This window comes from Oncorhynchus nerka, linkage group LG24, assembly GCF_034236695.1.
Source record: "Oncorhynchus nerka isolate Pitt River linkage group LG24, Oner_Uvic_2.0, whole genome shotgun sequence".
Classification (NCBI taxonomy): Eukaryota; Metazoa; Chordata; class Actinopteri; order Salmoniformes; family Salmonidae; genus Oncorhynchus; species Oncorhynchus nerka.
In genome coordinates this window covers 71,645,224-71,671,509 of record NC_088419.1, presented here as the reverse complement: position 1 = coordinate 71,671,509, position 26,286 = coordinate 71,645,224, and the positions used below count along the sequence as shown (strand labels likewise).

At 44.9% G+C, this 26,286-nt stretch overlaps 1 protein-coding gene across 3 annotated transcripts in view; it reads left to right on the top strand.

The window, feature by feature from the left end:
- Positions 1-596: 596 nt before the first annotated feature.
- Positions 597-26,286, top strand: part of LOC115108550 (discoidin domain-containing receptor 2-like) — a 59,101-nt gene continuing 33,411 nt past the window's right edge. For all 3 annotated transcript variants that reach the window (XM_029633037.2, XM_029633038.2, XM_029633036.2), the window contains exon 1: positions 597-749. The gene's annotated coding sequence lies outside the window, so the exon portion shown is untranslated. The remainder of the gene's footprint in view (positions 750-26,286) is intronic.

Sequence of the window (26,286 nt, the reverse complement as noted above, 5' to 3'; positions counted from 1 at the left end):
GTTGCACAATCCAGGGTTGAAAAGCTCATAGAGAAAATCCCAGAAAGACTCACAGCTCTAATTGCTGCCAAAGGTCCTTCAACAAAGTATTGACCCAGGGGTGTGAATACTTACGTAAACGAGATATTTCTGTATTTAATTTTCAAAAAAATGTGCAAACATTTCCAAAAACATGTTTTCACCTTGTCATTATGAGGTATTGTGTGTAGATGGGTGAGAACATATTTAAGACATTTTGAATTCAGGCTTTAACACAACAAAATGTGGAATTATTCAAGGGGTATGAACCATTTCTGAAGGCACTGTATTTGTCAACAGTATCAAATGTCATTTCTTCCACACAACAAGAATATGCAACGTTGAATTTACGTTTTTTTGCTTAATTAATTATTGCTGCCGTGAATTAAAGTGGTTTCATCGCTCCCTCAGGCTATCAAATTAACTTTATCCTTCAGGAGAAAAAAAGCATTTTTATTTGTAGCATGTGAAATTCTGGGACTTTGGCATGCCCCCAAGAATTCTCAGAATGTGATTCCCCCTCTTTCTCTGCCTCCGCTCCAAGCTCCGTTTTTTTTTGTTTTCAAGGGTGTCTTGCATCAGCCCGGTGAGTATGAGAGGGAACTGAGCGGAGCGAGGAAGAAAAGATCGAAAAGGCTTGGATTCTGACAGAACTGGGGACACGGACACTCACTGGAATATTCCACCGCTTCCTCTGAACAAATGGTTTGAAAGGACAAAACTCTTTAAAAGTACGTTTCAAACTTTTTCTCAAAAATATATTTTTTAAAAATGTGTTTCAAGGGTGAAGGGTTCCACTGGAAGCTATAGTGATACGTTTGCTTTCTTAGAATTGTGTCAGTACCTCTAGGTGTCTCAGCGTGTTTATAGTCTAGTTATGAACCCAGTATCCCGGTTTTTCTTGAGTGAGAGAGAGCTACTGTTTACATGGCAGACTAGAATAGAGGATAGCAGAGAGATGAGATGCAGCCTATCTCAGATCCACACTTCACTGTGTAAAGCACCGCTGCAATCCAGCTGCTATACACAGGCCATTTACATCCATACTGTATTAACTGTGTCTAGTTGATTTAAAACGACATCTCTTTAAAAATGTTGACTGCAAAAAATATGTTGTGTTTCCGCATTGATAGAGGGATATTGTAAGTCTTGTTTTATTGTCTGGAGAAGCAGCAGTGGAACTAATGCAGAAATAGCTTGAGGCTTTTTCACTTTCGTGCATCGAGTTCAAACCCCAGAGAGAATTTGTTGTGCTTTGTTTTTCTGGACATTTGTTTACTGTGTTATGGAAAAGTTGAGCAACTGTAGACCACTTGAGTTCCTGGCCCTGATACGTTATTTTGGCTTGGTATTATCATACATACCATGCATCTTTGTGTGTCTATCCTTGTCCTCTTGTGTCATGCAGGCAGGATATAGGTATTACGTAGGTGGTTTTTGGGTGACAGATCCAATCCAAACAGAGGCTAAATTCAACCATTTTGATGTGGGGACGTAACACAATCACTTAGCAGGCAGTTTTATCCCAAATAAATATCAATATATACATAGTCATGACTCATACAGGATCTAATAGTCACTAGTCTGTTGTTGCCGACACCTTGCTCCAGCCGGGCTGAGCCATCTGAACCAGGTTAGTGTAGATGACCACAGTGTCATAAAGGACAGTTGTTCTGAGGAGGTCAAGGTGGTGAGGTATGTGGTGTGACCCCTTGGCCATTCCTGGCAGGGTGTGAGTGGGTATTTGAGAGTGTGTGTTGAGCCAGGTTCATGACCTCAATGATGGTAATAGCCAGTCTTGACATCTCTCTTCCAGCTCTCAACATGTGCCTTAAATTATCAGAGGAATAGACATATAATTTCAATTAGCAACTCCTCCCTCGCTCTCTTTATCTCTCTATCCCTGCCTCCCTCTCTCCCTCCTTCCCCCTGGGGCCTCAGAGTCTGTCCAGATACAGAGGTAGAGATGTAATGACACACTACTGAACCAGCAGGGTCAGGGTGTAATTTCAACTCCTTTCAAAACACAGCAGAGGCACCCAGTGCTTACATGGACTTGCCTGCCTGCCGTAGGTCCATGTCTGACTGAGCCCATACAGATCAGACCCCTCGCTGGCAGCATATTCCATAGTGTACCATTTTGATGTACTCCTATGGGTCAAACATTATTTGGATAGTTTGGATATTCCAGAGAAAAAGTATTCCATGTATTATTGTGGGTCACATTTTATTTGGATAGTCTGGAAAGTTCATCTGTAGGTGCTCTACAGATGGTCATACTATCAACAAACTATCTGTTGATAACAAACTGCTTGCTAAAGTTAGGGTTAGGCTTAAAGGGTGTTTTCACATATTTTCCTCTTTAAAATAACTGATCTCAGTCCTCTTTAAAAAATAAATGTAAAAAATGTACTCAAAATGAGAACATATGAAAGCTGGTGGTTCCTTTTAACTTGAGTCTTCAATATTCCCAGGTAAGAAGTTTTAGGTTGTAGTTATTATAGGACTATTTCTCTCTATACCATTTGTATTTCATATACCTTTTAGTTTAGTTTATTAATTTGACCATTTAAAAAAAACAAGCACACATAAAATGTAAAAGCCATACATGCACATTAATAAAATCATCAAGGATAACACACATAGTCTGGGACTTTTTTCCATTGTGGTCCTCTTGAGACAAGATGGCTAGACAAGATCAAACACAGTATGGCAGTGAAATAATAAAACAAAAACAAAGAAGAAGAACATCTATCTCATTCCAGTTACATCATAGGGGTTATTCACATGGGCATTGGATGTTCTAATAGGTACTTTAATATTGCCAGCCTAATCTCGGGAGTTGATAGGCTTTAAGTCATAAACAGCGCAATGCTTGAAGCACAGCGAAGAGCTGCTGGCAAATGCACGAAAGTGCTGTTTGAATGAATGCTTACGAGCCTGCTGCTGCCTACCACCGCTCAGTCAGACTGCTCTATCAAATATCAAATCATAGACTTAATTATAATATAATAACACACAGAAATACAAGCCTTAGGTCATTAATATGGTCAAATCCGGAAACTATAATTTTGAAAACAAAACGTTTATTCTTTCAGTGAAATACGGAACCGTTCTGTATTTTATCTAACAGGTGGCATCCATCAATCTAAATATTGCTGTCACATTGCACAACCTTCAATGTTATGTCATAATTATGTACAATTCTGGAAAATTAATTACGGTCTTTGTTAGGAAGAAATGGTCTTCACACAGTTCGCAACGAGCTAGGAGGCTCAGACTGCTGCATATATCCTGACTCTGCTTACACAGAATGCAAGAAAATTGACACAATTTTCCTAGTTAAAAGAAATTCATGTTAGCAGGCAATATTAACAAAATATGCAGGTTTAAAAATATATACTTGTGTAAGGATTTTAAGAAAGGCATTGATGTTTATGATTAGGTACACATATGTGCAACAACAGTGCTTTTTTCGTGAATGCACTTGTTAAATCACCTGTTTGGCGAAGTAGGCTATGATTCAATGATAAATGAACAGGCACCGCATTCATTATATGCAACTCAGGACAAGCTAGATAAACTAGTAATATCATCAGCCATGGGTAGTTAACTAGTGATTATGTTAATATTGATTGTTTTTTATAAGATAAGTTTAATGCTAGCTAGCACCTTACCTTGGCTCCTTGTTGCACTCGCATAACAGGTAGTTAGCCTGCCACGCAGTCTCCTCGTGGAGTGAAATGTAATCGGCCATGTAATCGGAGTCCAAAAATGCCGATTGTTATGAAAGCTTGAAATCGGCCCTAATTAATCGGCCATTCCGATTAATCGGTCGACCTCTAGTCCGGAGTTCCTTTTGAGTGTTCACACTGCACAAAAAAATTAAGCAAACCACACGTAGTTCACTAAAATTGGCCGAAAGGGACCATGTGTGAAAACACCCTTTGAATTAGGGTATAGGTAAACTAGGGTTAGGGCTAGGGTATAGGTAAACTAGGGCTAGGGTATAGGTAAACTAGGGTTAGGGTATCGGTAAACTAGGGTTAGGGTATCGGTAAACTAGGGCTACGGTATAGGTAAACTAGGGCTAGGGTATAGGTAAACTAGGGTTAGGGTATCGGTAAACTAGGGTTAGGGTATAGGTAAACTAGGGTTAGGGTATAGGTAAACTAACCTAGCAGGGGTAAAAGAAACAACTTAAACTATACTGAGCATAAATATAAATATAAATGCAACATGCCACAATTTCAAAGATTTGACTGAGTTACAGTTCATAGAAGGAAAACAGTCATTTTAAATAAATTCATTAGGCCCTAATCTATGGATTTCGCATGTGGGTGGGCCTGGGAGGGAATAGGTCATGGGGGGCCTGGGAGGGAATAGGTCATGGGGGGCCTGGGAGGGAATAGGTCATGGGGGAGCCTGGGAGGGAATAGGCTATGGGGGCCTGGGAGGGAATAGGCCATGGGGGGCCTGGGAGGGAATAGGTCATGGGGGAGCCTGGGAGGGAATAGGTCATGAGGGAACCTGGGGGAATAGGTCATGGGGGAGCCTGGGGGGAATAGGTCATGGGGGAGCCTGGGAGGGAATAGGTCATGGGGGGCCTGGGAGGGAATAGGTCATGGGGGGCCTGGGAGGGAATAGGTCATGGGGGAGCCTGGGAGGGAATAGGTCATGGGGGGCCTGGGAGGAATAGGTCATGGGGGCCTGGGAGGGAATAGGTCATGGGGGGCCTGGGGGAATAGGCTATGGGGGGCCTGGGAGGGAATAGGTCATGGGGGGCCTGGGAGGGAATAGGACATGGGGGGCCTGGGAGGGAATAGGTCATGGGGGGGGGGTGTCTGGGAGGGAATAGGCCCACTCACTTGTGAGCCAGGCCAACCCACTGGGGAGTTTATATTTCTGTTCAGTATAGATCCCCTACATACTGGTCTTACAAATAATTAGGAAAAAAATGTCTGGGAGGTTCTCTTCTGCACTATTCAACCAATCCAGTAAATGTGGAGGAGGAGTTGAGTGTCGCCTTGAGTGAGTTCGAGCGGATCACTTTTGTCAAGTCAGTGGTCACCGCCTTTTCAAAGTGTGTTGCATTATGGGGATACAAATTGTCCAGCATAGGGCCTCCCGAGTGGCGCGGAGGTCTACTAGAGATTCTGGGTTCAAGTCCAGGCTCTGTCACAACTGGCCGCAACCTGGAGGCCCATGGGGCGGCGCACAGTTGGCCCAGCGATAGTTGGTTAAAATGTTACTGATAGTCTGTAGAGCGTTTACAGATGGACTATACGAATAAAGTGTTATATTTAAAGACAGGGTGAACTACTGGTTAGTATGCACAGTCACACTCAGTCTTGTCCTACTCTAAGTACCAGTGTACATGAATATCACAACCACCCAAACGTCTAAACTGGTTCGTGATCAATGCTTAGCAAACTAGGCTGAAGTTGTTTGTCTCTTGCTGGTTCAGTTTTGAGGTCCACATGATGAGAACATAGTGAAGAAAGAGATGAATAAAACATAATGACTTTGCTCTGAGTGGGAATATGCCTTGAGTGGATGGAGAGAGGAAAGAGAAAAACAGAGGGAAGACCGATGAGACGGAGCTGGTCTCTTAACGCCTCACACAGATGGATGGATTGGCAAGAACCTGAAAACAACAGGAAAACGTTAGAGAGAAATATCTCAGCTCGCTCTCTCTCACTCTCTCACTCACTCCCTCTCTCTCTCTCTCTCTCTCTCTCTCTCTCTCTCTCTCTCTCTCTCTCTCCATCACTCTCTCACTCTCTCTCTCTCTCTCTCTCTATCACTCTCTCACGATATTCAAGGAAACATAATGATCCAAACTGTCTCTGAGTGGAGTGTCTTGGGAGAAATGTCTTGACAGCTTGAAACCACTCAGACATAGCGTAGAAATAGAACAGTACTTATGGTGGTGTTTTTAGAAGTAGAAGTGGAGCAGTAACACATTATTTGGATAGTCCCAAGGAGATGTTTGTAGATGTTCAGTAGACGTTCAATAACTGTCAACAACATTTCAACTAACTCCACTAACCCTATAGCCCTAACATGAACCCTTATCCTAACCTTAAACTTAATCTTTACGTTAACCCTAATTCTAAACCAGTTGCTTATCAATGGATAGTTTGTTTGTATAGTATGACCATCTGTATGGGACGATTCAAATAAAGTGTGACCATGGAGATATTTGTAGTAGCAGTAGTAGTGTTACATTTGCAAGCAGTAGTTGTGTAATTTATTGAAGCAGCAGTAGTTGGGTAATTTATTGAAGCAGCAGTAGTTGTGTAATTTATTGAAGCAGCAGTAGTTGTGTAATTTATTGAAGCAGCAGTAGTTGGGTAATTTATTGAAGCAGCAGTAGTTGTGTAATTTATTGAAGCAGCAGTAGTTGTGTAATTTATTGAAGCAGCAGTAGTTGTGTAATTTATTGAAGCAGCAGTAGTTGTGTAATTTATTGAAGCAGCAGTAGTTGGGTAATTTATTGAAGCAGCAGTAGTTGGGTAATTTATTGAAGCAGCAGTAGTTGTGTAATTTATTGAAGCAGCAGTAGTTGTGTAATTTATTGAAGCAGCAGTAGTTGGGTAATTTATTGAAGCAGCAGTAGTTGGGTAATTTATTGAAGCAGCAGTAGTTGTGTAATTTATTGAAGCAGCAGTAGTTGGGTAATTTATTGAAGCAGCATTAGTTGGGTAATTTATTGAAGCAGCAGTAGTTGTGTAATTTATTGAAGCAGCAGTAGTTGGGTAATTTATTGAAGCAAGCAGTAGTTGGGTAAATTATTGAAGCAGCAGTAGTTGGGTAATTTATTGAAGCAGCAGAAGTTGTACTTTAAGTGGTAATATTGACATGAACAGATTTTGTTGAGTAGTAAAGAATTGAGATGGATGGGGAAAGGCAGAGTGAGAGTGGGTCTGGGGCTCTGAGAGGATTTAAGCACCATGGTCCAGCAGACTGACTGCTGCTGTTAAGGGGGGAAATGGAAAATAACTTCTTGGACCTGACCGTTGAGTTTCCACAGGGCTTCATTTAACTCTAAAAACTCCATCCAATACTGTTCAGTTTAAAACCTCTCTCCTTTTTCTCCTCTCCCTCTCTCTCTTTCTCTCTTTCTTGCTTTGTCTTTCTCTCTCTACTTTCTCTCTTTTCCTCTCTGACGCTTCCCCTCAGTCTCTCGCTCTCTCTCTCAGGTCTCGTTAAGCCCAGCTGGGTATCATTAACGCTGAATACAGTCCAGATAGTCTTACCAGCCATACAGTCAGGGAGAGGGTCACTAGTATCAGGGCTGGGAGTGACACCAATTGAGAGTGTATAGTGTTTGAGTGTGTGTCACACAGAACCCTACAATTGTGTTGTTGATTTGGACTTCATCCTAGGTAGCACAGGACCAGCCATCATTGTATATAATCTTCCCTTCTCCCCTCCCTGCCATGTGTCACACATTAGCATTACACATAAATGCACATAATGGAGTCTTGTGCTCTCCAGTGTTTCCTCTCCCTCCCACCTCTCGTGTGCGTGGCGTGCATGTGTGGCACGCTTGTGTCACAGTCTGAAACTTTACAGCCTATTTTTTATATGCCTACACCTGGCTCTGGTTTTGGATTTTAAAAAACAACTACATTTGATTAGGATTTCATGCATTCCCATCCAAATGAAATCTCTGCTATGGCATGTTATGTTATGGGCTTAAGGGGAAACTAGAGAGGCTGTAATCAGAAGCTGATGTGGCTGGTCATGGTAGCTTGTCTAGCGTATGGCTGCATACACACACATACACAGCTCCAGCTAATGAACGCATGGCCAATAAAATGCTCTCTGCATTGTTTTACTTTCTGTTCATTTGCCCCGCCTGTCTGCCCAGGTTGCATTGCTCTTACCAGCCATAGCTTGTACTTTCATACCCTTGAATGAATCAAATGTTTAGATTTTTATGTTTTCCAGAGAAGAATAGTTTGTGGATATAATTGTATTTTTGCATGTGCGTGTGTGCAGTGTACACGCATGTGTGTGCTTGTGTGGCCTGCGTGTGTGTGTCAAATCACATTTTATTGGTCACATACACATGTTTAGCAGATGTTATTGCGGTTGTAGCATAATGCTCCGACAGTGCAGTAATATCTAACAAGTAAAAAATAACAATTACACACAAATCTAGTAAAGGAATGGAATTAAGAATATAAAAATATATGGACATGCAATGTCAGTGGCATAGAATAAGATACAGTAGAATAGTATAGGATACAGTATATACATATGAGATGGGTACTGCAATATATGTAAACATTATTGAAGTGACTAGTGTTCCATTTTATTAAACTGGCCAGTGATTTCAAGTCTATTTATATAGGTCAGCAGCCTCTAAGGTGCAGGGTTACGTAACTTGGGGGAAGCCGGCTAGTGATGGCTTTTTAACAGTTTGATGGCCTTGAGATAGAAGCTGATTTTCAGTGTCTCTTTCCCAGCTTTAATGCACCTGTACTGACCTCGCCTCCTGGATGATAGCGGTGTGAACAGGCATTGGCTCGGGTGGTTGTTGTCCTTGATGATATTTTTGGCCTTCCTGTGACATCGGGTGCTGTAGGTATCCTGGAGAGCAGGGAGTTTGTCCCCGGTCATGTGTGTGTGTGGGTGTCACCCTCTTAGCCCATTAATCACTACCAGATCTCAACACTGACTGAAGTTGGGAGCAAATTATAGCTTTCAGATAATCTCTCTGCTTTTTCTCTTCTCTGTCTTTCAGTCTGTTTCAGAGGCAGATATCTTTCAGTCAAGCTCTATGGTATATTAATGTACAGGGAAAGAGGTAAAGATCTCAGCTCCGATATGCACAATCATGACACTTCCTGAAGCAACATCATATGATAGGTTAGGAAAGGTTAGATTCTGTATCAAAAAAATTGGTTTACACAACCTGAATACAAGAGGAAGAGGGGGGTGCGGAAGGAGAAACAATAAGGGGTCACAGTTTATATTATTCTGTATTTATTAATTCAGCCTTCTCCTCGTTCATGTGTAACTAGGCACATTCAGGACCTCACATCCTAGTGGTTGACTGTGTTTCAAAGCAGGCTGTGTATAGTGACAGGTAGTGTGTTTAAGTTGTAGGGATGCCCCTTTAATCAAGGCTGACTGGTGATTTCATGCTGCTATCATTGGTCTGTACAGCTTTACTTCACTGTAATTGGCCACTATAAAAGATAACTACCCTGCCTGGCGCACTACACAGTCGGGCTGAGGGAAGGCAGACCCTACACACACAGGCAAGTATGCACGCACGCACACACACACATACACACACACGCAGAGACAGAATTACACACATTGCAGACTTTACTCAATGGTCTCAGGTTGTGCTGTAGAGCCCAGTTGGTTCCACAGTAAATCAAACCTCTCCATTCCTCTTCCTTTACTGTCATTAAGCTCTCCTCCATGCACAGAATACTGTGCATAGACTTACAAGTATATTCAACAGTTGTTCCTACACCATCAAATGATCTTAGTTGCATAAACATTTTTCACTTTGCTTCCATTTTGCTGTCGTCCTTTGCCGTTATTGAGCTGATCACCCCATGAAAAGTCTGGCGCAAATGTTATTCACATCGCAGTTCACTTTTACTCTGAGCCTGGGCTTGTTCCACAGCCACTCTCCTCTCTCCAGTCGTTCTCTCTACCCTTCTCCTCTCTCCACTACTCCTCTTGCTCATGGCCAGGTCAGAGGGCCAGGTCAGAGGGCCAGGGGACCAAGGCAGGCGAGCAGAGGAGGGGACCAGAGCAGGGCACCTCTGTGTGTTGACTCTACCGGTTCTCCCATGGTGCAAGGACCATCAGCCCTCTGTATGACCGTGAGAGGACAAGGGAAGGAGAGGAAGTCTTTCCAGGAGAAGATGATTTGTTTCTGCACATCCAAAACCCCTGTGCAATCAGCATAAAACCCACATCCCCTCTCTTTTCAGTCCCACCTTGTACTAAATACAGTGTGCATGGTTTGATCAGTAGTAGCAGACCGTTTCAGTTCACAGACCGTTTCAGTTCACTGACAGTGCTCATGTCTTGATATGTGTCTGTCTCCACACAGTCAACATAAATGTTTCTGTCCAGTGCAGCCAGTTCATGATATCTGTAGCTGAATAACCATTTCCCAATTCCAGCCGCACAAAGCCCAGTCTGTGGTTTTCTGACGGGAGTATCTGTCCTTGGCCACTTCCTGTTCTGAGCCTGGGGGGAACCAATAGTTTTGCAGAACGTTATTTTTCCCAGCACCAGAAGCAGCGTTCTGGTCTTCGTATTTAGGAACAGCATACTAAGTTGCTGCTCTGTACAACTTCAACCCACTAACTTCACTTTACATGAACATACATTTGGAGTTAAATAAAAGCAAGAGGGAGTAACAGAGCATGATGATAGTGAGAACATTTCTGATCCAATCTTCAAAATAAAACATTCATGAAAAGTAAAAACATTCATGAAAGCCTTGAAGCACAGTAATATTTCTCTCCCATAGGTTTTACCACTGTGAACCTGTGAGATAAGTTAATATTTCTGACTGTGTCGGGGCCAGAGGTGGATCTGCCCTTGTTTGGGTGTAGGGCCTGGGCCTGGAGGTCTTGTGGGGATGTGAACCTGTGAGATAAGTTAATATTTCTGACTGGTGGGTTCTGGAGGGAGGGGGGGTTAGGTCTGGGGGGAGGGGGGGGGGACCTGATGATGGTGGGCAAAGGGGGTGGCTGGGGGAGGCTGAGGACTTCCAGTACTGGGGAGTGGTTGGGACTGGTGGGATATATTTTATTTATTTATTTTATTTCACCTTTATTTAACCAGGTAGGCAAGTTGAGAACAAGTTCTCATTTACAATTGCGACCTGGCCAAGATAAAGCAAAGCAGTTCGACAGATACAACGACACAGAGTTACACATGGAGTAAAACAAACATACAGTCAATAATACAGTATAAACAAGTCTATATACAATGTGAGCAAATGAGGTGAGAAGGGAGGTAAAGGCAAAAAAGGCCATGGTGCAAAAGTAGAACAAATAATGGGGTGCAAAGGAGCAAAATAAATTAATTAATTAAATACAGTTGGGAAAGAGGTAGTTGTTTGGGCTAAATTATAGGTGGGCTATGTACAGGTGCAGTAATCTGTGAGCTGCTCTGACAGTTGGTGCTTAAAGCTAGTGAGGGAGATAAGTGTTTCCAGTTTCAGAGATTTTTGTAGTTCGTTCCAGTCATTGGCAGCAGAGAACTGGAAGGAGAGGCGGCCAAAGAAAGAATTGGTTTTGGGGGTGACTAGAGAGATATACCTGCTGGAGCGTGTGCTACAGGTGGGAGATGCTATGGTGACCAGCAAGCTGAGATAAGGGGGGACTTTACCTAGCAGGGTCTTGTAGATGACATGGAGCCAGTGGGTTTGGCCACGAGTATGAAGCGAGGGCCAGCCAACGAGAGCGTACAGGTCGCAATGGTGGGTAGTATATGGGGCTTTGGTGACAAAACGGATTGCACTGTGATAGACTGCATCCAATTTGTTGAGTAGGGTATTGGAGGCTATTTTGTAAATGACATCGCCAAAGTCGAGGATCGGTAGGATGGTCAGTTTTACAAGGGTATGTTTGGCAGCATGAGTGAAGGATGCTTTGTTGCGAAATAGGAAGCCAATTCTACATTTACATTTACATTTAAGTCATTTAGCAGACGCTCTTATCCAGAGCGACTTACAAATTGGATTCTAGATTTAACTTTGGATTGGAGATGTTTGATATGGGTCTGGAAGGAGAGTTTACAGTCTAACCAGACACCTAAGTATTTGTAGTTGTCCACGTATTCTAAGGCAGAGCCGTCCAGAGTAGTGATGTTGGACAGGCGGGTAGGTGCAGGTAGCGATCGGTTGAAGAGCATGCATTTAGTTTTACTTGTATTTAAGAGCAATTGGAGGCCACGGAAGGAGAGTTGTATGGCATTGAAGCTTGCCTGGAGGGTTGTTAACACAGTGTCCAAAGAAGGGCCAGAAGTATACAGAATGGTGTCGTCTGCGTAGAGGTGGATCAGAGACTCACCAGCAGCAAGAGCGACCTCATTGATGTATACAGAGAAGAGAGTCAGTCCAAGAATTGAACCCTGTGGCACCCCCATAGAGACTGCCAGAGGTCCGGACAGCAGACCCTCCGATTTGACACACTGAACTCTATCAGAGAAGTAGTTGGTGAAGCAGGCGAGGCGATCATTTGAGAAACCAAGGCTGTCGAGTCTGCCGATGAGGATGTGGTGATTGACAGAGTCGAAAGCCTTAGCCAGATCAATGAATAAGGCTGCACAGTAATGTTTCTTATCGATGGCGGTTAAGATATCGTTTAGGACCTTGAGCGTGGCTGAGGTGCACCCATGATCAGCTCTGAAACCAGATTGCATAGCAGAGAAGGTATGGTGAGATTCGAAATGGTCGGTAATCTGTTTGTTGACTTGGCTTTCGAAGACCTTAGAAAGGCATGGTAGGATAGATATAGGTCTGTAGCAGTTTGGGTCAAGAGTGTCCCCCCCTTTGAAGAGGGGGAGGACCGCAGCTGCTTTCCAATCTTTGGGAATCTCAGACGACACGAAAGAGAGGTTGAACAGGCTAGTAATAGGGGTGGCAACAATTTCGGCAGATAATTTTCGAAAGAAAGGGTCCAGATTGTCTAGCCCGGCTGATTTGTAGGGGTCCAGATTTTGCAGCTCTTTCAGAACATCAGCTGAACGGATTTGGGAGAAGGAGAAATGGGGAAGGCTTGGGCGAGTTGCTGTTGGGGGTGCAGTGCTGTTGACCGGGGTAGGAGTAGCCAGGTGGAAAGCATGGCCAGCCGTGAAAAATGCTTATTGAAATTCTCAATTATGGTGGATTTATCAGTGGTGACAGTGTTTCCTATCTTCAGTGCAGTGGGCAGCTGGGAGGAGGTGTTCTTATTCTCCATGGACTTTACAGTGTCCCAGAACTTTTTTGAGTTAGTGTTGCAGGAAGCAAATTTCTGCTTGAAAAAGCTAGCCTTGGCTTTTCTAACTGCCTGTGTATAATGGTTTCTAGCTTCCCTGAACAGCTGCATATCACGGGGGCTGTTCGATGCTAATGCAGAACGCCATAGGATGTTTTTGTGTTGGTTAAGGGCAGTCAGGTCTGGGGAGAACCAAGGGCTATATCTATTCCTGGTTCTAAATTTCTTGAATGGGGCATGTTTATTTAAGATGGTTAGGAAGGCATTTAAAAAAAATATCCAGGCATCCTCTACTGACGGGATGAGATCAATATCCTTCCAGGATACCCCGGCCAGGTCGATTAGAAAGGCCTGCTCGCTCTCTAGGAGAGGTCTCACTGTTTTCCTGGCAGGTGGGATGAGGTGAAGCTGGGAAGAGGTGGATGGGAGGTTAAACTGTATGGGGATGTGGGATTGAGGGTTCCTGTGGTGTTTCACAGCCATTTTTGTTTTACACACATTGTAATGTCCAAACCTTAAACAACTTATCAAATTGTACCATTGTGTATTCTACTGCTAATTCCCATGATTGGTCTAAATTTTTTAAAATTAACAGGAATACTCATGCAGTGCTTTGACCAGCTGTGTGTGTGTGTGTGTGTGTGTGTGTGTGTGTGTGTGTGTGTGTGTGTGTGTGTGTGTGTGTGTGTGTGTGTGTGTGTGTGTGTGTGTGTGTGTGTGTGTGTGTGTGTGTGTGTGTGTGTGAGGGTCAGTCAGACAGCCTATTCATCAGTAGGAATAATCCACCAGCCTACACACACACAGTCCACACACACACTGCCACGTCTCACCTCCCTTTAATTATCCAGATGTGTCACTTCAACAAAGAGTCCATTGAAGGGGAATACGTCCATATTTTATACAGGGAGAGCAGACTCTTCTATGGTAGAAAAATATACAAGGAAAACTTTAGTTTATGAGTCTTTCCTTTTGACAGTTACATAATGTACAGTGGGGCAAAAAAGTATTTAGTCAGCCACCAATTGTGCAAGTTCTCCCACTTTTAATACTTATTTTCCACCATAATTTGCAAATAAATTCATAAAAAATCCTACAATGTTATTTTCTAGATTTTTTTTCTCATTTTGTCTGTCATAGTTGAAGTGTACCTATGATGAAAATTACAGGCCTCTCTCATATTTTTAAGTGGGAGAACTTGCACAATTGGTGGCTAACTAAATACTTTTTTGCCCCACTGTATTACTCTGGGAGCACAAGACAGGGCACTGTGTGCAGATAGAACTATACAGAACATGTAAAGTGTTGGTTCAATATTTCATGAGCTGAAATAAAATATCCCAGAAATGTTTCATATGCACATAAAGCTTATTTCCCTCAAATGTTGTGCATGAAAGTGTTTATATCCCTGTTAGTGAGCATTTCTACTTTGCCAAGATAATCCATCCACTTGACAGGTGTGATTTACCAAGAAGCTGATTTAGACCTCATGCAGCTTGTGCTGGGGACAATAAAAGGCCACTCTAAAATGTGCAGTTTGTCACACAACGCAATGGCACAGATGTCTCAAGTTTTGAAGGAGTGTGCAATTGGCATGCTGAGTGCAGGAATGTCCACCAGAGCTGGTGACAGAGAATTGAGTGTTAATTTCTCTACCATAAGCCGCCTCCAAATTTGTTTTAGAGAATTTGGCCTTACAACCACAGACCACCTGTAACCATGCAAGCCCAGGACCTCCACATCCGGCTTCTTCCAACTGCGGGATTGTCTGAGACCAGCATCCTGGACAGCTGATGAAACTGAGGAGTATTTCTTTCTGCAATTAAGCCTTTTTGTGGGGAAAAACTCTTTCTGATTGGCTGCGCTCCTGTCTAGTCAAGTGAAATCCATAGATTAGGACCTAATAAATGTACTTCAATTGAGTCATTTCCTTATGAACTATAACACAGTAAAATCATAAAAAATGTGCATGTAGTGTTGACATTTTTTTCAAAATAGTTTTTTTTTTTTCTCTCTCTCTCTTCAACGGTTAAACCATTTTAGACAATTATTATATCTGTACTTATTCTTTAGGATCCCGTTTGTGTTTTATTTGGCAGTTTTGAGTTTATAAAAAAGAACAGTGGTCTCTCAATTTTTTTCCATCTCTCTCTCTGTCTCACTCTTTCTCTCTGATAACCCCATCAGTGATTTGACCTCCACACCTCAGACTCTCGAGGTATCAGATATGGCCCTTGAGTGCTTTGTTTGACTTCTCTCTGACCGGTTCAAGCCTGATTGTTTTCCTTTGTGGCCTCCGTGAAAGCATTGAGAAGGCTTTGCTGTCTGACATTCGTTTGTTATTCTAAAGATGACTTTGATCTGAGTTTTCTGTTGACTGTTTGACTTTGTCAGACAGACATGCTCTGAGACTCCCAGCTTCATCTGTTATTAATGCATATATGATAGGTTGGACCATAAGGTTGAATTCCCCTTCAGGATTTATTACAGAAATAGGATCAAGCATTTAGTTTGCCCCTGTCTGTAATGCTGCGGGTGTCGTGGGTGTGGAGTCAGACGCAGGAGACAGAGAGTGCAATGCTGTGCGTCTTTAATTGCACCAACGCACCACAGGGTGCTCACAATAGTAACGGCCCCAAACACAGGGAATGAAAATGTACAACGGAAAAGTCACGACCAGGCACTAACACGTACCTCTACAACAGAGCCGAAGGTTACACTGAAATAATCCCGCACAACAACCAGGCGGGCCGGCTGTCTAATAAAGACAAACTAATCATACCTAAACAGGTGCTACCAATAAACATACAAGGAGGGGGAGGAAAGACAATCAGTGGCAGCTAATAGGCCGGTGATGACGACCGCCGAGCGCCACTCGTGACAGTACCCCCCCCCTGACGCGCGGCTCCCGCAGCGCGCCGACACCGGCCTCGAGGTCGCCCCGGAGGACGAGGTGCAGGGCGATCCGGATGGAGGCGATGGAAATCCCTCAACATGGATGGATCCAAGATGTCCCCCACCGGTACCCAGCACCTCTCCTCCGGGCCGTACCCCTCCCAGTCCACGAGGTACTGCAGGCCCCTCACCCGGCGTCTTGAGTCCAGAATGGCCCGGATCGTGTACGCCGATCGATGTCCAGAGGGAGGGGAGGGACCTCCAGCACCTCACTGTCCTGCAGGGGACCAGCTACCACCGGCCTGAGGAGAGACACATGAAACGAGGGGTTAATATGATAATAGGAAGGGAGTTGTAATCGATAACACACCTCGTTTATCCTCCTCAGGACTTTAAAGGGCCCTACACACTGCGGACCCAGCTTCCGGCAGGGCAAGCGGAGAGGTAGGTTTCGGGTCGATAGCCAGACCCTGTCCCCCGGTACAAACACGGGGGCCTCACTGCGGTGGCGGTCAGCACTCCTCTTCTGCCGTCCACTCGCTTGTTGTAGAGATTCCTGGGCGGCCCTCCAGGTCTCCTTGGAGCGCTGTACCCATTCCTCCACCGCAGGACCCTCGGTCTTGCTCGGATGCCATGGTGCCAGGACCGGCTGGTACCCCAACACACACTGAAAAGGGGACACGTTAGTAGAGGAGTGGCGTAGTGAGTTCTGAGCCATTTCAGCCCAGGGAATGTAGCGTGCCCACTCCCCTGGCCGATCCTGGCAATACGACCGCAGAAACCTACCCACCTCCTGGTTCACTCTCTCCACCTGCCCATTACTCTCGGGGTGATAACCGGAGGTCAGGCTGACAGAGACCCCCAAGCGTTCCATGAACGCTCTCCATACCCGAGACGTGAATTGGGGGCCCCGATCAGAAACGATGTCCTCCGGCACCCCGTAGTGCCGAAAGACATGGGTGAATAACACCTCCGCAGTCTGTAGGGCTGTAGGGATACCGGGCAACGGGAGGAGACGGCAGGACTTAGAGAACCGATCCACAATCACAAGAACCGTGGTGTTCCCCTGAGACGGCGGAAGATCGGTCAGGAAATCTATGGACAGATGTGACCATGGCCGCTGTGGAACGGGGAGGGGTTGTAACTTCCCTCTAGGAAGGTGCCTAGGAGCCTTACTCTGAGCGCACACTGAACAGGAGGAGACATAACCCTTAACGTCCTTAGCCAAAGTAGGCCACCAATACCTCCCTGAAGGCTCCCCACTGTCCTCGTCACCCCAGGGTGACCCGAGGAGGGTAGGACATGAGCCCACCGAATCAGCTTGTCCCGAACACCAAGCGGCACGTACCTTCGCCCCGCTGGACACTGAGGAGGAGCGGGTTCAGCCCGTAACGCCCGCTCGATATCCGAGTCCACCTCCCATACCACTGGTGCTACCAGCTTTGAGGCGGGAAGGATGGGAGCAGGTTCGGTGGACCCATCCTCCGTGTCGTAAAGGCGGGACAGTGCGTCAGCCTTTACGTTCTGGGAGCCCGGTCTATAAGACAAAGTAAACCGGAACCGGGTGAAGAATATGGCCCACCTTGCCTGACGTGGGTTAAGTCTCCTAGCTGCCCGAATATACTCCAGGTTCTGGTGGTCGGTCCAGATGAGAAAAGGGTGCTTAGCCCCCTCAAGCCAGTGTCTCCACACCTTCAGAGCTCTAACCACCGCTAGCAACTCCCGGTCCCCCACATCATAGTTACGCTCAGCTGGGCTGAGCTTCCTTGAGAAGAAAGCGCAGGGGCGGAGTTTTGGTGGCGTACCCGAGCGCTGCGATAGCACGGCACCCACCCCAGCCTCGGATGCGTCCACCTCCACTATGAATGCTAGAGAGGGGTCCGGATGCGCCAACACGGGCGCATCAGTGAACAGCGCCTTCAACTTGTTGAACGCTCCGTTCGCCTCTGCTGACCACTGCAACCGCACCGGGCCCCCCTTCAGCAGTGAGGTAATGGGAGCCGCTATCTGGCCAAAACCCCGGATAAACCTCCGGTAGTAGTTGGCAAAACCCAAAAACCGCTGCACCTCCTTTACCGTGGTTGGAGTCGGCCAATTACGCACGGCCCTAATGCGGTCGCCCTCCATCACTACCCCCGAGGTGGAAATGCGATATCCCAGAAAAGAGAAGGCTCGTTTGGAGAACACACACTTCTCAGCCTTGACGTATAGGTCATGCTCCAGCAGTCTACCAAGCACCTTGCGCACCAGAGACACATGCGCGGTGTGAGTGGCCGAGTAGATCAGAATGTCATCGATATAAACAACCACTCCCTGCCCGCACAGGTCCCTGAGAATCTCGTCTACAAAGGATTGAAAAACGGCTGGAGCATTTTTTAACCCATACGGCATGACGGGGTACTCATAGTGGCCTGATGTGGTACTAAATGCGGTTTTCCACTCGTCTCCCTTCCGAATACGCACCAGACTATACGCGCTCCTGAGATCCAGTTTTGTGAAGAACTGCGCTCCGTGGAATGATTCCACCGCCGTAGCGATGAGAGGTAGAGGGTAACTATAACCCACTGTGATGGCGTTTAGACCTCTATAATCAATACACGGACGCAAACCTCCCTCCTTTTTCCTCACAAAAAAGAAACTCGAGGAGACGGGTGAAATGGAGGGCCGAATGTACCCCTGTCCCAGCGACTCCGTGACATATGTCTCCATTGCCAACGTCTCCTCCTGGGACAGCGGGTACACGTGACTCTTGGGAAGCGCAGCGTCTACCTGGAGATCTATCGTACAATCCCTTCCCGGTCGATAAGGTGGTAATTTAGTCGCTTTCACTTTACTGAAAGCGATTGCCAAATCGGCATACTCGGGGGGGAATGCACACCGTGGAACCCTGGTCTGGACTCTCCACCGACGTAGCACCGATGGAAACTCCCAAACACCTTCCAGAACACTCCTCTGACCACCCCTGGAGAACCCCCTGTTTCCACGAAATTTTAGGATTGTGCCGGGCCAGCCAGGGAGTCCCCAGCACCACTGGAAACGCAGGCGAATCAATAATTTAAAAAACTGATACGCTCCCTATGATTCCCCTGCGTCACCATGTCCAGTGGGACCGTGGTCTCCCTGACCATCCCTGACCCTAATGGCCGGCTATCTAGGGAGTGCACGGGGAAAGGAGAATCTATCGGCACCAGCGGAACCCCTAATTTAAGGGCGAGTCCGCGATCCATAAAGTTCCCAGCTGCGCCTGAATCGACTAGCGCCCTATGCTGGGAAGAGGGAAAAAAGTGAAGAAAAAAGGTTAAGACAAACATGTGGCCAACAGGGGGTTCTGGGTGAGTTTGATGCAGTGGACCAAAGTACAACCATTCACTTGCTTTGTTAAATATCAATCCCCAGCCTCTAACCCTATACCCTATCCTCTACCCATGACTTCTATTCCCTGCATGCTCCAGTTTAGTGCACACTGTCAAGCCCATTGCATGTATCAGAAGTCAACTGTATAACTTAGGTTGCATATGTGCACACTAGGCACAGTATGGTACATTCAACTCCAACCAGAGCCCAGTGAGTAATATAGGCTTTGAGAGCTGGTTTTGGGGAGGCCCTACTTAGTAAGTCTAGGTTGATTCCTGCAGGAGCTATAGGAGTGTATGAAACCCATTCCTGAGTAAAATTAGCCCTATAGTTGGCCCCAGCAGCCCCATAGAGCAGGCTGTGTACTAACACACGCCAGTAGACCCCTAGCAGCAAGCCCACTTGAGCAGGCTGTGTGAGGAGGAATGTGAGGGACAGTGTATGGCAAGACACAGGTCCTGTCTGTCCACTCTGCCCCACTCCGGCCCCTCACCTTAGGCCTAGGAGGGCCCCTAACTCCCCCTGTGCCTCCTCATGTACCTCGTTCTGTCCAGCTACCTCCGCCTCTCTTCCTGTTCCTCCCCTGTCTCCCTCTACTCCCCTGAATTTACCTCCAGATCAGAAGATCCAACAAATCTCTCTGCTGTCTATAGGGCCTCTATTATAGCTGCAGAATGATAGAGTTAGTTGGACCCTGAAGAGCTGGGGGGTGAATAGTCTGATCAAGATGCTCTCCACCTCATTTTAGTCAGGAACAATTTTAAATAGTGAGGTGAGTGGTTGGGCTTATGCACCTGTGCTCTCGTTTTTTCTTCTCTCCCCCCTCCCTGTCTACCTCCCTCTCTCTCCAGTCCTGACAGCCTGTCAGTGAGAGGTGAGTGAAACTGAACAGTAGCTCAACCATTGGACTGTAGAAACACTACTAGTGTTTGCTGCATCAGAATAAAACATTGTCAAGAGGAGTTACTCACTGATCATTACTGAAAGCTTGATCTCAGCTCCTAACATGTCAGCAAACTTTTACAGACATTGCAAAAACATTTACATTTGGACTCGATAACTATCGTAACTTTTCACATGAAAAAGGAATTTGAGTTTAAAACGATACTGGTGAGTGGATAAGTGTTCCATGCTGCTATGAAATGAGAATGAGCAGAAGTTTTCCATAATGGTGAATGTGAGACAGCCCATAACCCTGTGTCCTGTGTGTCAGAGCCTGCTCTGATGTTACCATAGCAAAGCCTTGTTATGAGACAACAGCGCTACGCTCCATGCAGATACCTACCTGGATGGAGAATACAGCTCTTACTAAGTAAAAGTACTTTTGAAGTACAATTTAATTAGTTTTTCTGCGTATCTGTACTTTACTATTTGTATTTTTGACAACTTTTACTCTACTACATTCCTAAAGAAAATATGTACTTTTTACTCGCATCCATTTTCCCTGACACCCAAAAGTACTTTTGGAATGGTCAAGTAGAACAGCAATCTGGTCAAATTCACACACACATCAATATAACGTGTTGTCATTACTGCTGCCTCTGAATTGATGGACTTACTAAACACAAATAATGTGTCTGTAAATTATGTCTGAGTGTTGGTGTGCCCTTGGTAGTCGGTACATTTTTTTTAAACAATTCAATCGTGCCATCTGGTTGGCTTTATTTAAGGAATTTGAAGTATGACAGTTGAGTACTTTTTCCACCACTGTACTTACACTACCGGTCAAAAGTTTTAGAACACCTACTCATTCAAGGATTTTCTTTATTTTTACTATTATTCTACATTGTAGAATAATAGTGAAGGCATCAAAACTATGAAATAACACATATGGAATCATGTAGTAACAAGACGTGTTACACAAATCAAAATATATTTGAGATTCTTCAAAGTAGCCACCCTTTGACTTGATGACAGCTTTGCACACTCTTGGTATTCTCTCAACCAGCTTCGTGAGTGGGGGGAGTCACCTGGAATGCATTTCAATTAAGAGGTGTGCCTTAAGTTAATTTGTGGAATTTCTTTCCTTAATTCGTTTGAGCCAATCAATTGTGTTGTTGTAAGGTATGGGTGGTATACAGAAGATATCCCTATTTGGTAAAATACCAAGTCCATATTATGGCAAGAACAGATCAAATAAGCAAAGAGAAACTACAGTCCATCATTAATTTAAGACATGAAGGGTCAGTCAATACGGAAAATTTCAAGAACTTTGAATGTTTCTTCTTGTGCAATCACAAAAACCATCAAGCGCTATGATGAAACTGGCTCTCATGAGGACTGCCACAGGAATGGAAGACCCAGAGTTACCTCTACTGTAGAGGATACGTTCATTCGAGTTAGCAGCCTCAGAAATTGCAGCCCAAATAAATGCTTCACAGAGTTCAAGAAACAGACACATCTCAACATCAACTGTTCGGGGAAGACTGTGTCAATCAGGCCGTCATGGTCTAAATGCTGAAAAGAAATCACTACTAAAGGGCACCAATAATAAGAAGAGACTTGATTGTGCCAAGAAACTCAAGCAATGGACATTAGACCGGTGAAAATGTGTCCTTTTGGTACCAACCGAAAGACACAGTGTTGGTGAACGGATGATCTCTGAATGTGTATTTCCCACTGTAAAGCATGGAGAAGGAGGTGTGATGGTGTGGGGGTTCTTTGCTGGTGACACTGTCAGTGCTTTATTTATAATTCAAGGCACACTTAAACAGTATGGCTACCACAGCATTCTGCAGCGATACGCCATCCCATCTGGTTTGCGCTTAGTCCCACTATCATTTGTTTTTCAACAGGACAATGACCCAACACACCTCCAGACTGTGTAAGGGCTATTTTACCAAGAAGGAGAGTGATGGAGTGCTATATCAGATGTCCTGGCCTCCACAATGCGCTGACCTCAACCAAATTGAGATGGTTTGTGATGAGTTGGACCGCAGAGTGAAGGAAAAGCAGCCAACAAGTGCTCAGCATATGTGGGAACTCCTTCAAGACTGTTGGAAAAGCATTCCAGGTGAAGCTGGTTGAGAGAATGCCAAGTGTGCAAAGCTGTCATCAAGGCAAAGGGTGGCTACTTTGAAGAATCTCAAATATAAAATATATTTAGATTTGTTTAACACTTCTTGTTACTACATGATTCCATGTGTGTTATTTCATAGTTTTGATGTCTTCACTATTATTCTACAATGTAAAAAATAAAGAAAAACCCTTGAATATGTATGTGTTCTTAACCTCTGTGCTCTGTGCAGGCCAGTCAAATTCTTCCATACTGATCTCAACTATCCATTTCTGTATGGACCTCACTTTGTGTACGGGGGCATTGTCATGCTGAAATAGGAAAGAGCTTTCCCCAAACTGTTGCCACAAAGTTGGAAGCACAGAATCGTCTAGAATGTCATTGTATGCTGTAGCGTTAAGATTTATTTTCAATGGAACTAAGAGGCCATGAAGAACAGCCCCAGACCATTATTCCCCCTCTACCAAATTTTACAGTTAGCACTATGCATTCGGGCAGGTAGCGTTCTCCTGGCATCCGCCAAACCCAGATTTGTCCGTTGGACTGCCAGATGGTGAGGCGTGAGTCATCACTCCAGAGAACGTGTTTCCACTGCTCCAGAGTCCAATGGCGGCAAGCTTTACACCACACCAGCCGACGCTTGGCATTGCACATTTTTATCCTAGACTTGTGCACGGCTGCTCGGCCATGGAAACCCATTTCATGAAGCTCCTGACGAACAGTTCTTGTGCTGACGTTGCTTCAAGAGGCAGTTTGGAACTCAGTAGTGAGTGTCGCATCCGATGACAGACCATTTTTACGTGCTACGCGCTTCAGCACTTGTCGGTTTCGTTCAGTGAGCTTGTGTGGCCTACCACTTTTCGGCCAATCCGTTATTGCTGCTAGATGTTTCCACTTCACAATAACAGCACTTAGAGTTGACCGGGGAAGCTCTAACAGGGCAGAAATTTGACCAACTGACTTGTTGGAAAGGTGGAATCTTATGACAGTGCGGTGTTGAAAGTCACAGAACATGGCCTTGGTAAATGGAGAATCTGTTGGGTTTTTTTCACGCTAACTCTATGTCCACTTTTATACATGAGAGCTGTTCTCTCTGGCCACATGGTAAATACCTCTCTGACTCTCCCTCCCCAACACATGACACAAGCCACCAGCTGTTTGTGTTTCATTAACTGTTTAAGCCCAGCATTAACACCTATATATTTACCCTTATAAGGAGGCCAGTATCTTAGTGTGATATGGCTGTAATCTGATATAACAGGAAATGGAGCACTTCTGAAGGAGAAACTAACTAGATGATTTTGTTGATGATGGTGAATGCACAATGAGGCCATTCAGAGGTCGATGGGTGTTGGTGAAGGGGAGCTGTTGAGAGTTTGTACAGTTTTACAGCTGTTTTGTTCTGTGATTAGCTGATTACAATAACACAATTACAGTGATGTTATTGTATTTGTGAAAGTAAGGATGGCTTAGAAATCGTATGCCGAATGTCTGACGACTTGCATGAAAGCAGGATTCCTTATATTCTGGAATTTAAGATATCATAAATGTCTATTGATATATAGGAACTGTATATAGATAAAGAAGTCGTTCTGTAACGTCGGGTGTCATCAGAGTTCCATCTTGGCAGTGGTATTGGGCAGCAGATCTGAATATGTATCCCACAGCCAGAATACAACTCTGTTATATTGTATGAAACTCCAGGTTTTAACACTGATATATGGCAATGGCCTGGTTGTTGTGAGGTTCCTAGGTGGTGTGAGTGTGCAAGTGTGGTCTCTGGGTGTAGAGCTATGTGAGTGTGTGGAGGATGGTTAGTATGGGTAAATGTTTACTGCAGAGGGCACAGCGAGGTTTAGTGTGTGTGTGGGGGTGGGTGGGTGGTCATGTTTCACTATACTTGTGGAGACCAGAAGTCCCAACAAGTATAGTAAACAAACAAAACATTTTAAGAACTGGGGACATTTTGTTAGTCTCCACAAGGTATAATGCTATTTCTATAGGGTTTAGGGTTCTGGTTAGAATTTGTGTTAGGGGTAGGAGCTAGATTTAGGGTAAGGTTTAGGGTAAGGTTTGGAGTAAGGGAAGTAGTGAAAATCGGATTTTGAATGGGACTGAATTGAGTGTCCCCACAAGGTCAGTTATACAAGACTGTGTGTGTGTGCCTGTGCATGTGTGTGTGTGTGTGTGTGTGTGGTTAGGGGGGGGGCTGTGCTGCTTGACCCTGACATGTTGATCTATCAGCCACTCCTACGCAGCCTCGCACTGCCAAGAGAAAGTTGTTTGGCCAGGGATGAACAGCCGGAAATGTCCCACACACACGTGCCCTTTTGGCCTAGGATGACGACCAGGGAACCTCCCCTTTGGCTTTCTGATCTCTCCAGCTTAACTCTTTACAGTCCATAGTACACTCTTCACCCCTCTGCCTTTCTCTTCAAAACCACACTGCCACTTTACCTAAGGTTCCGAAACCCTATGAATTTACATGGTAGTTGCATAGGTGCAGTGTATTGACATTGCATTTCCACATTGTTACATGGTACTTCCAACTATTGCTGTCCAAAGATTACAATCTTACTAGAGAAATGTTCACTTTTATATTAACAAAGATAGAACAACCACTAATGATTCTGCTCCAGTCGTTCTCCTTCTTTAAATAGTGTTTGTTACATAAGAAGCTATTAACACTGAGATTGCCACATCCTTAGACTGTTTGTAATTACGTAACAATCAGTTAGAATGACAGTAAAGCTTTTACATGTGCCACCCCAACTCTCTCCCCCCACACCTTTTACTGGATCATTAATAGTGGTAGGTCAGACAACCACATGAGACTAGAGTAAATCACTAAAAGATCACTGTGAGTGGACATCGACATTTCCTCTAAGGTAAGAGAAGATTAGACCATTGGCTGTTTGGGTCTGTTGAAGAGAGGAGGCGTGCTGGACCTCTCTCTGTGTGTCTCTCTCTCTCTCCCTCTCTCTCTCTGTCCCTCGATCTGTCTCTCTTTCTTTCTGCCTCTGTCTCTCACTCACTCTGTCTGTCTGTCTGTCTGTCTGTCTGTCTGTCTGTCTGTCTGTCTGTCTGTCCGTCTGTCCCTCTGTCTTTCTGTTTCTCTCTGTCTCCCTCTCTGAAATGCTGCCTTAATTTATTCCTGCCTCCTTTCTCCTATCTAGCACACACACACACACACACACACACACACACACACACACACACACACACACACACACACACACACACACACACAGCCAGGGGATGGAGAACTACTAAAGAATGTTACACACAGAGCCAGGGGATGGAGAACTACTAAAGAATGTTACACACAGCCAGGGGATGGAGAACTACTAAAGAATGTTACACACAGCCAGGGGATGGAGAACTACTAAAGAATGTTACACACAGAGCCAGGGGATGGAGAACTACTAAAGAATGTTACACAGAGCCAGGGGATGGAGAACTACTAAAGAATGTTACACACAGCCAGGGGATGGAGAACTACTAAAGAATGTTACACACAGCCAGGGGATGGAGAACTACTAAAGAATGTTACACACAGCCAGGGGATGGAGAACTACTAAAGAATGTTACACACAGCCAGGGGATGGAGAACTACTAAAGAATGTTACACACAGAGCCAGGGGATGGAGAACTACTAAAGAATGTTACACACAGAGCCAGGGGATGGATAACTACTAAAGAATGTTACACACAGAGCCAGGGGATGGAGAACTACTAAAGAATGTTACACACAGAGCCAGGGGATGGAGAACTACTAAAGAATGTTACACACAGAGCCAGGGGATGGAGAACTACTAAAGAATGTTACACACAGAGCCAGGGGATGGAGAACTACTAAAGAATGTTACACAGAGCCAGGGGGTGGAGAACTACTAAAGAATGTTACACACAGAGCCAGGGGATGGAGAACTACTAAAGAATGTTACACACAGAGCCAGGGGATGGAGAACTACTAAAGAATGTTACACACAGCCAGGGGATGGAGAACTACTAAAGAATGTTACACAC